Below are 10,000 nucleotides of genomic sequence, written 5' to 3' on the forward strand. Positions count from 1 at the left end.
ACTTGGTAGGTCTTTTTACTTATTCCCGTATTTATTTATTTATTTATTTATTTATTTATTTATTTATTTATCTGTCTATTTATATTATTTGTTTCTTCATTGAACGCATCAGGTCGCAGCAAACTGTGTGCTGTGTTGGGCTGTGTTGTATCGGCGTTGTGTTGCAGGTGTGGTGTTGTGGTGCTGTCTGTGATGCTGTGTGTGCTGCTGTCTGTGTTGCTGTCTGTGTTCCGGTGGGGGGGCGGTGGGGGTTGACGTTTTTTTCTTTCTTTTTTTTTAAGTGGGGAAGATTGAGCTGTGCTATGCTGTGTTCTTGTTCCGTTATTTTTTCTTTTCCTTTTCTTTTTTTCTTTTTTTCCCGCTGCTTCGTTGCTTGGCTTCGTGTTCTTGGCGCGGGATTGGAATGGCTGTGATTCGAGAAGATATTGATTGTACTTTCTCTCTCTCTCTCTCTCTCTCTCTCTCTCTCTCTCTCTCTCTCTCTCTCTCTCTCTCTCTCTCTCTCTCTCTCTCTCTCTCTCTCTCTCTCTCTCTCTCTCTCTCTCTCTCTCTCTCTCTCTCTCTCTACCTGCGTGCGTGCGTGCGTGTGTGCGTGCGTCTATGTTTGTATGTACTTTATGTTCCTCTGATTTTCTATCTTTCCCCTTTTTTTTCTTTTCTTTTTTTTTTTTTTTTTGCTACCTCATATCCTGTTGAATAATTTTGCTGTTCTTGTAATTTTTTTTTTTTTGTCAGTTTCCCTTTTCATTTTTTTTTTGTGTGTTTATTTTTTATTTGTATTTATTTAATTTTCTTTTGGGGGGGTTGGTAATATTTTGTGTTATGGTGAAAAGTATTTTGTTTCAGAAGCTGTTTGTGTGTGTTTGTGTTTGTTTTTAGGGTGTGTGCGTGCGTGCGTGTGTATGTTTCCTTATGTGTGTGTGTGTGTGTGTGTGTGTGTGTGTGTGTGTGTGTGTGTGTGTGCGTGCGTGCGTTTGTGAGCGTTTGTTGTGATGTGATTCTAGTTTCAGGGCTTTTTTTTCTTTTTTTCTTTTATTTTTTTTTGCGTGTGTGCGTGCGTGTGTGAGAATTTGTGGATGTGCAATGTTGATTTTAGGGCGCTTGTGCGTGTGTGTGCGTGTGTGCGTGAACATTTGTTGTGATGTGATTTTAAATTTTACGTCACTTTTTTTTCGTGTGTCCGTGCGTGCGTGTTTGGTTGTAGGGCACTTTATATTTTACTTCATTTTATTTTATTTATTTATTTATTTATTTATTTATTTATTTATTTATTTATTTATTTTATTTTATTTTATTTATTTATTTTTTTTTTTGTATGTGTGTGTGTGTGTGCGTGTGTGTGTCTGGGTGAGTGAGCGTTTTCTGGCACCTGTCCTTGGTAATGGGGAGACGCAGAGGCACCATTTGTCTTCCCAGTCCATAATTCATGCTGTGCTGATTAACTCCCCCCCCTGGTCTTCCATCCCCCCTTCTTATCCTTATTTCCTTCCTTCTCCCGCACCGCCTCGCCTCCTCCCGCATCTCATCACCATCCTGCCAGTCCTTCACCGTCTCTCTCTCTCTCTCTCTCTCTCTCTCTCTCTCTCTCTCTCTCTCTCTCTCTCTCTCTCTCTCTCTCATCCTCCTCCTCACTTTTCTTTCCGCTTTTTTTTATTTTCATTCATTTCCTTGCCTCAGAATTTTCCTCCTCCTCCTCCTCCTCCTCCTCCTCCTCCTCCTCCTCCTTTCTTGCCCATCCCTTCTCCCTTCTATCATATCCTCCCCCATCATTATCTTATTTTCTTTCTTCCTTCTTTATGACGTTATTCTTCTTTTCCTCTTCCTCCTCCATCTCCTCCTTCTTCTACTCCTCCTCTTTCTTCTCCTTGTTCTCGCCGTTCTCTTATCCTCGTTCTCATTCTCGTCCTTCTGTTTGTCTTCCTGGCTCTTCTCTATATCCATTTCTTCCTACTCCTCCTCCTCCTCCTCCTCCTCCTCCTCCTCCTCCTCCTCCTCCTCCTCCTCCTCCTCCTCCTCCTCCTCCTCCTCCTCCTCCTCCTCCTCCTCCTCCTCCTCCTCCTCCTGTCAGACACCTCATTCTCTTTCCTAATTAAGCCCTATTCCAGTCGCTTCCCGTGTCTCTCCATTCCTATCAAGTAAGCCTGATTAAGCACCGTTTCCCTTCCCCTTCACCTATTCCCATAAATTAAGCCATTTCCCATTTCCAGATTGACCCTTAAGCTTATCCCTGTTATCTTCTTCTTCTTTACCTTCTTTTGTTCGTTTTATCTTTGTTATTTTTTCTCTTTCTCTTCTAAAGTTGTGTGCTTCCTTTTCTTTACTTCGTTATTTAATTCTTCCTTTTTTTTTTATTCGTGAGTTTATTTGTTCCTTTATTTTTTTTGTTATCTTTTTCTTTCTACCTCTGTTTTGTTAATTTTGCGTCTTTATCCCTTATTATCTCTTATCTCTCTCTGTGTTCTTTTATCTTAGTTTGTTCTTTTGCTATTAATTCTTCTTTCCTTTTGCGTTCCTCCCTTTCCATCTTTTATTTTCATTTGTGTTTCCTTTTTCCAGGTTTTAGTATCTTGATGTTAACTCTTTCCCTCCCCATCTTTATTTTTGTTATTGTCATCTCTTTTTCTTCTCCCTTTTAAATAATTTCCCATTTTCCTATTGATCTTTTGTAATGATTTTTTTCTCTACTTATTTTGTGCATCTCTAAGTTTTGTTATTTGTTTGTTTGTTTATTTGTTTGTTTGTTTGTGTATTTAGTTATTTATTTATGTATTTATGTATTCTTTTAACCTTACATTTAACAAACGCATTTATTCCTGTCTCCTCTTTACCTTTCGTTTATTCCTATTGTTCCCCTCCCTTCTTTACACATGTTTTCTTCTTTATTTTTTATTTATTTATTTTTTTTTTAAGGCTTAATTACGTACCTCAGTTTTCCTCTTCCTTCGTTACTTCCTCTCATTTCTTCATGCTCCCTCTTTCTCATCACTTTCTTCACTTTCTCTTCTACTTTCTCTACCCTAAACTTCACCCCTTTCTCTCCCTCCCATTTATTCCTTTTCATTTATTCCTTTCTTCCTGATCCTTTACTTTATATTCTCGTTCCTCCCTTTTCTATTAATGTTCTTTATTTCCAGTCAACCCTTTGTCCTGTTTACTTTTTTCCCTCTTATTATTTTTTTCCTTTCCTTTACCTCCATCCCTTTCTAATTAACCTGTTATTCCATTACCTGTCCACTTCCCCTTTTCATCCTATTTTTTATTCTCCCTTTCATTTGGTAGACCCTTTTATTATTTTTTTTATGCCTCTACGTTCGTATGTCTTTTTCTCTGCCTCTCTTTCTTTCTCCCTTATTCTGCCTTGATTAATTTGAGCTTCTCTTTGTTCCTCTTTTATTTGATATATATATTTCTTTTCCCTTTTTTTATTTTTTTTTTTTTTTAGTAAGGTGAGGAAAATCAGTCTCTCTCTCTCTCTCTCTCTCTCTCTCTCTCTCTCTCTCTCTCTCTCTCTCTCTCTCTCTCTCTCTCTCTCTCTCTCTCTCTCTCTCTCTCTCTCTCTCTCTCTCTCTCTCTCTCTCTCTGAAAACGCAATCTTTCAATTTCGATTTTAATTAAGTTTATTTTTTTCAGCTTTTATTTATGTTTCCATGTTAGAAAAATGATGCCCTGCAATAAACTAATAATTAAATTTAACTTTTTTTTTCTTTCTTTTTGATAGGAAAATTTTGGTCGTTCATTTTCTCTTTTGTGTGTGTGTGTGTGTGTGTGTGTGTGTGTGTGTGTGTGTGTGTGTGTGTGTGTGTGTGTGTGTGTGTGTGTGTGTGTGTGTGTTTGCTTTCCATATTTTTTTCACTTACCATGTTTGGAGTTTTCATCAAATTAATTTTTCATCTTTATTCTCTTATCTCTCTCTCTCTCTCTCTCTCTCTCTCTCTCTCTCTCTCTCTCTCTCTCTCTCTCTCTCTCTCTCTCTCTCTCTCTCTCTCTCTCTCTCTCTCTCTCTCTCTCTCTCTCTCTCTCTCTCTCTCTCTGCTCTTCCTCCTCTTTGTCCTTACTTTTATGTTATGCGGCTGATTCGCTTTTTTATTCCCCACTTCATCTCTTTCCTTTCCATCCTTTTCCTCTTCCCTTTCCTTTTCTCATCTCTTTTATTCTTTTTCATTGTTCCCCATTGTGTTGCTTCTTCTATTCTCCCACCACCCTCCTCCTCCTCCTCCTCCTCCTCCTCCTCCTCCTCCTCCTCCTCCTCCTCCTCCTCCTCCTCCTCCTCCTCCTCCTCCTCCTCCTCCTCCTCTTCCTCATCATAATAACTTTTGCAATTTTTTTCTCCTTTCTTTTGGTCTTTCTTTCTCAACCGCATCTTCCTTTCACCGATATTTATTCCACTTTTCCTCTCTCTCTCTCTCTCTCTCTCTCTCTCTCTCTCTCTCTCTCTCTCTCTCTCTCTCTCTCTCTCTCTCTCTCTCTCTCTCTCTCTCTCTCTCTCTCTCTCTCTCTCTCTTCCCCCTTTCTGCTTATCATTCTTTTATTCCTTTCGTGTTTTATTAATATTAGTAATGGACTGGTTCCCTTTCCATGTCCTTGAAGCGTCCAGAGAGAGAGAGAGAGAGAGAGAGAGAGAGAGAGAGAGAGAGAGAGAGAGAGAGAGAGAGAGAGAGAGAGAGAGAGAGAGAGTGGAATCCTTAGGACTTTGCTGACTTATAGGCAGAGGGGAAAGAAGGAGGAAGGAAGTAAAAATAAAGGAGAAGGAAGAGAAAGGCGTGGAGGAGAAGGAGGGAAGAGAAAGAGAAGAGGAAGAAGGGGAGAGAAAGATTAAACAAAAGCTAGGAGGACGAGGACGAGCAGGAGGAGGAGGAGAGGAGAGGAGGTGAAGATGGAAAGTAAAGAAGGAAGAGTAGGAGGGAGAATGAAAAAGAAATGGAAACAGAGAGAGAGAGAGAGAGAGAGAGAGAGAGAGAGAGAGAGAGAGAGAGAGAGAGAGAGAGAGAGAGGAGCAAACACAAGGAGGAGAATGAGAAAGAAGAAGGGGACGAGGAGAAGGTAGCTAGAGGAGGAGAAGTAGGAGGAAGAAGAAGCAGAGGAGGAGGAGGAGGAGGAGGAGGAGGAGGAGGAGGAGGAGGAGGAGGAGGAGGAGAAGCTGGCCAAGGTATTAACGATTTGGCAGAGATATTAAGGAACAAATTTTTCTCAGAGGTCAGGTGAATCTTGGCTCATTTTTCTCACATTCTTCTTTACTGCCTTCTCCTTTCCTTCCTCACCGCCATCTTGTTTTTTTTTTTCTTTCTTTCTTCTCTTTTATTAAACTTCTGGTTGGACTGGAAAGGAGGATTGGATTTCCCATTTTCTCATTAATAGTTTCAGGCGCTATTCCGTATTTGTGACTTCGTTTTTTGTTGTTGTTGTTGTTGTTCTCGTTTTCTTTGTATGGGAAACTCAGAACCGATAGATGGAAATAATTTTTTTCTTTTTTTTTTCCTTTGGTTTCTGTTTTTTTTTAGGTTATTTTCTTTCCTTCCTTCTTCATTTTTTTCTTCCTCTTTGTCTTTTCCTTTCCTTTCCCTTCGATTTTTTTCCTTTTTTCGTGGGTTATTTTATCCTTCTTTCTTTTCTTCCTTTTCTCTTTGTCTTTCCTTTTTCTCTTCTATTTTTTTCATTTCTGGGTTATTTCTTTTTCTTCCTTCTCTGTTTTTTTTTTCCTTTTATTTTCTCTTTTTGCGTTCTTTCCTATCCTCCGTTTTGACCTTGTTCACATTCCTACTGTGTATTCTTATTCTTATTCTTATTCCTAATGCTTAATATCTCACCTTTTTTGTTTTTTTTAATTATTCCTTGTTTTGACCTTATTAACCTCATTGCTTTTTTTTTATTATTTCATCTTTCATATTTCTGCTTGTTTTTTTCACCTTTTTTTTTTTTACCTTACTGCTTATTTTCATCTTATTTGTTCATCTTATTACTTGTTTGACCTTATATTTATTTATTTATTTATTTATTTATTTTATTTTATTTTATTTTTTTTTTTTTTACCTTACTTCAAACCTTACTACTTATTTCAACCATGGATTTATTGAACTGGTGAAACTGTAGTGTCCTGTTTGTTGGAAAGCCAAACGCTCTTTCATACCCTTGAATCAGTTGTGTCCCCAGAATTAACGTTTATTTATTTTTTTTGCTCTCTCTCTCTCTCTCTCTCTCTCTCTCTCTCTCTCTCTCTCTCTCTCTCTCTCTCTCTCTCTCTCTCTCTCTCTCTCTCTCTCTCTCTCTCTCTCTCTCTCTCTCTCTCTCTCTCTCTCTCTCTCTCTCCATGTTCCTGCTCTCCTTATTTTCTTTCCATTTGCTTTTCACTTTTCTTCTCCTCCCCTCCTCCTCTCCTCTTCTCTTCTCCTCTTCTCCTTCCTCTCCTCTTTCTTCGCGTATTCTCTTCTTTCCTCTTCTTCTCATTGCCGTAAAGTCCACTCCCTCTTTCTCTCTCTTCCTCCTCCTGCTCTTGTCGTCTGCTCTCTCTCCTTTTCCTTTCTTTACTTTCTTCTTTTATCCCTCTGTCTCCTTTTCACTTTCTGGACCCCTTCTACCTTTTCTCCTCTCCTTCTCTTCCCTTTTATCTCTTCCGCTTTTCTCTCAGTTCGTTTTCATCCTCCTATTTCTTTATTTCTCCGTTCCACTCTCCGACTCTACTCTCCCTCTCTCTCCCCTCTCGTCCCCCTCCTATTTCAGTTCCCATTCCGCTAAAGACTCGCCATTTTCTTTCTTCTTCTCGGCTTCTTGGTTTTAAAAGAGAAGGATTTGTTGCCATCTCTTTCCTTGCGTCTCCCATCTACACCTGTGACTGTTGAATGATTCCTCGTTATCTTTGTCTCTTGTTTTTTCTCTTTTATTTATTCTTCCCTTTCGTTTTTTTCGTTTATTTATTTATTTTTTTGGTTTTGTTCGCTGTTTTTTTTTATTTTTTATTTCGTTTTTCGTTCATTTTTTTTCTTAGCTTTTTATTTTTTTTCTGGTTTTCATTGTTTTTTCTTCGTTTCGTTTTTTTTTTTTTTTTTTCAGACGGTTTATTTATGGGTTTCTTTTTTGCTTTTGGTGTTTTCGTTTTTTTTTTCTTCGTTTTCCTTCACCATTTTAATTCTTTTCTTGGTGTTGGCTGCTTATTTTTGACATTTTTTATCTGATTTTTTTTTATTAGTTTATTAATTTATTTTTAACTTTAATTATTTCGATCTCTCTCTCTCTCTCTCTCTCTCTCTCTCTCTCTCTCTCTCTCTCTCTCTCTCTCTCTCTCTCTCTCTCTCTCTCTCTCTCTCTCTCTCTCTCTCTCTCTCTCTCTCTCTCTCTCTCTCTCTCTCTCTTTTTTTCCTATCTTTTCCTTTCTCCTTACTTTCACCTCTCTATTTCTTTTCTTTGTCCCTTCTATCTCTTCTGTCCTCTCCTCTTATTTTTTCGTCTTAGAACTTTTTTTTTATTTAGTCTCTTCCGTGCTTTTTCTTTTCATTTCCTCTTCCTTCTCCCAATACTCATTATTTTTTTCAGCTTATAATACTTTTTAATATAATTATTTATAATACTTATTATTATTTTTTGTCTTTCGTCTTTCCTCTTTCTTTGCTCCCTTTGTTCCCTTTCTTTAATTTACCTTGCTATCTACGAATTTTCTTTCCCTCCCTTTTTTCCTTTTTTTCCCTTTTCTTGTTCTGCCTTTCTTTTCCTTTCTCTTCTGCTTTCTATTTCCTGTGTTCCCAACTTTCAAGAAATTGCACGGATATTTGTTTCCATCCTCTCCTCCTCTTCCTTCTCCTCCTCCTCCCTCAATTTTTCTTTCTTTATCTTCTACGTCTCCTCTCTTATCCGTCTACCTTCTAGTCTTCCTTCTCATCGTCCTCATTTTTTAGTCAGTTTCCTTCTTTTTCATCCTCACTAAAGTCTTTGTTTTCTCTTTCTCTTTTCTTTTATTTTTTGTCCTTCTCTGCTTTGTTATTTCTTGTTATCCTCTTTATCACCGTCCTTCCTTACGCACTTTCTCGTCATCATCTCTCTTTTATTTTCTTTCTTTCTTTCTTAGCATTGTCATAATCGTTCTTTTCTTCGTATTAGTTATCTCTTTATTTTCCTTAGCTTTCTAGTTCTCTCCTCCTCCTCCTCCTCCTCCTCCTCCTCCTCCTCCTCCTCCTCCTCCTCCTCCTCCTCCTCCTCCTCCTCCTCCTCCTCCTGCACTCAATTCACGCAGCTCAGAGTGTTATGCGCCATCACAAAAGCTTTCAGTGTAATGTGCAGATGTACTGTGTGTGTGTGTGTGTGTGTGTGTGTGTGTGTGTGTGTGTGTGTGTGTGTGTGTGTGTGTGTGTGCGTGTGTGTGTTTGGCATCACTCTCTAGCTCGACTCAGTGTAAGTGAATGCTTTGAAGATTTATATGATGGATGTCTGAAAGCCTGAAATTTTTACGCATTTACGTATAAACGGTTCCTTTCTCTGTCCGTATGTCTGTTTGCCTCTGTTTTGTGTGTGTGTGTTTTTTTTTTTTGCTGGGTTTCTCTCTCTCTCTCTCTCTCTCTCTCTCTCTCTCTCTCTCTCTCTCTCTCTCTCTCTCTCTCTCTCTCTCTCTCTCTCTCTCTCTCTCTCTCTCTCTCTCTCTCAATTGTACAGGATAGTCAGACCAGAGCCAGATAAGGAAAAAACAACAACAACAACAACAACAACAACAACAACAACAACAACAACAGCATCGAAAACAACATTACCAACAACCTAATACAGATACAACAACAACAAAGCAAAACACTGACATTACTGCTCCACTTGTAAAGCAAACACACACACACACACACACACACACACACACACACACACACACACACACACACACACACACACACACACACACACACACACACACACACACACACACACACACACACACACACACACACACAATTGCTCTCCTCTACACTGAACATTCCGGGTTTGTCCTCAACTTCTCATCTCATCTTTAGGTAAAACAGCTTCTATGAAATTATGTATTCTGACACGTCTCCGCCAGTTTTTCCCTCCCCCCCCCCCCACCAAGCTGCTAACTCTGTACAAGGGCCTTATCCGTCCATGTATGGGGTATGCTTCACATGTATGAGGGGGTGGGTTCCACTCATATCGCTCTTTTAAATAGGGTGGAATCAAAAGCTTTTCGTCTCATCAACTCCTCTCGTCTGTCTGTCTTCAGCCTCTTTCTCATCGCCGTAATGCTGCATCTCTAGCTGTCTTCTACCGCTATTTTCATGCTAACTGCTCTTCTAATCTTGCTAACTGCATGCCTCCCCTCTTTCCGCGGCCTCGCTACACAAGACTTTCTTCTTTCTATCACCTCTATTTTTGTCCACCTCTCTAAATGCAAAAAAATTAACCAGTATTCTCAGTCACTCGTCCTTTTTTCTGGTAAACTCTGGGACTGCCTGCCTGCTTCTGTACTTCCACCTTCCTATGGGGAGGTTTCAAGACACTTATCCTCCATTGTCTGATTTTTCTGTTGGGAATTCTCTATGGGACGTGTCTTTAAGTGGGCCTTTTCTTTTTTTTATTTAATCAAATTTTTCGTTGCGCTTGGCCAGTGACCTTACATTTTTTTTTTCAATCAAATTTTTCGTTGCGCTTGGCCAGTGACCTTACATTTTTTTAATCAAATTTTTCGTTGCCCTTGGCCAGTGACCTTCTTACATTTTTTTAATCAAATTTTTCGTTGTCTTTGGCCAGTGACCTCCTTACATAAAAACAAACAAACAAACAACAACAACAACAACAACAACAACAACAACAACAACAACAAGAGATGAAAGCATTGAGTACATTAATAAAGAGAAAGCGAATAAAACCAGACTAGATACAAAATATTGAATGAAAATAGGAGGAGGAGGAGGAGGAGGAGGAGGAGGAGGAGGAGGAGGAGGAGGAGGAGGAGGCGGCAAAATACCCAGGTAGCGTGAACATAAACAAAAGACACAGTGAAGGTAAAATTAATCAT

General features: G+C 39.1%; 1 long non-coding RNA gene across 1 annotated transcript in view; it reads left to right on the forward strand.

The window, feature by feature from the left end:
• The window catches only part of LOC135115365 (uncharacterized), a 98,654-nt gene that overhangs the window by 78,316 nt on the left and 10,338 nt on the right, over positions 1 to 10,000 (forward strand). Inside the window, exon 3 of the long non-coding RNA XR_010275968.1 lies at positions 1 to 5. This exon is cut by the window's left edge and continues 49 nt beyond it. This is a non-coding gene — a long non-coding RNA (uncharacterized LOC135115365). The remainder of the gene's footprint in view (positions 6 to 10,000) is intronic.

The sequence above is a fragment of the Scylla paramamosain genome, chromosome 29 (assembly GCF_035594125.1).
Source record: "Scylla paramamosain isolate STU-SP2022 chromosome 29, ASM3559412v1, whole genome shotgun sequence".
Lineage (NCBI taxonomy): Eukaryota > Metazoa > Arthropoda > Malacostraca > Decapoda > Portunidae > Scylla > Scylla paramamosain.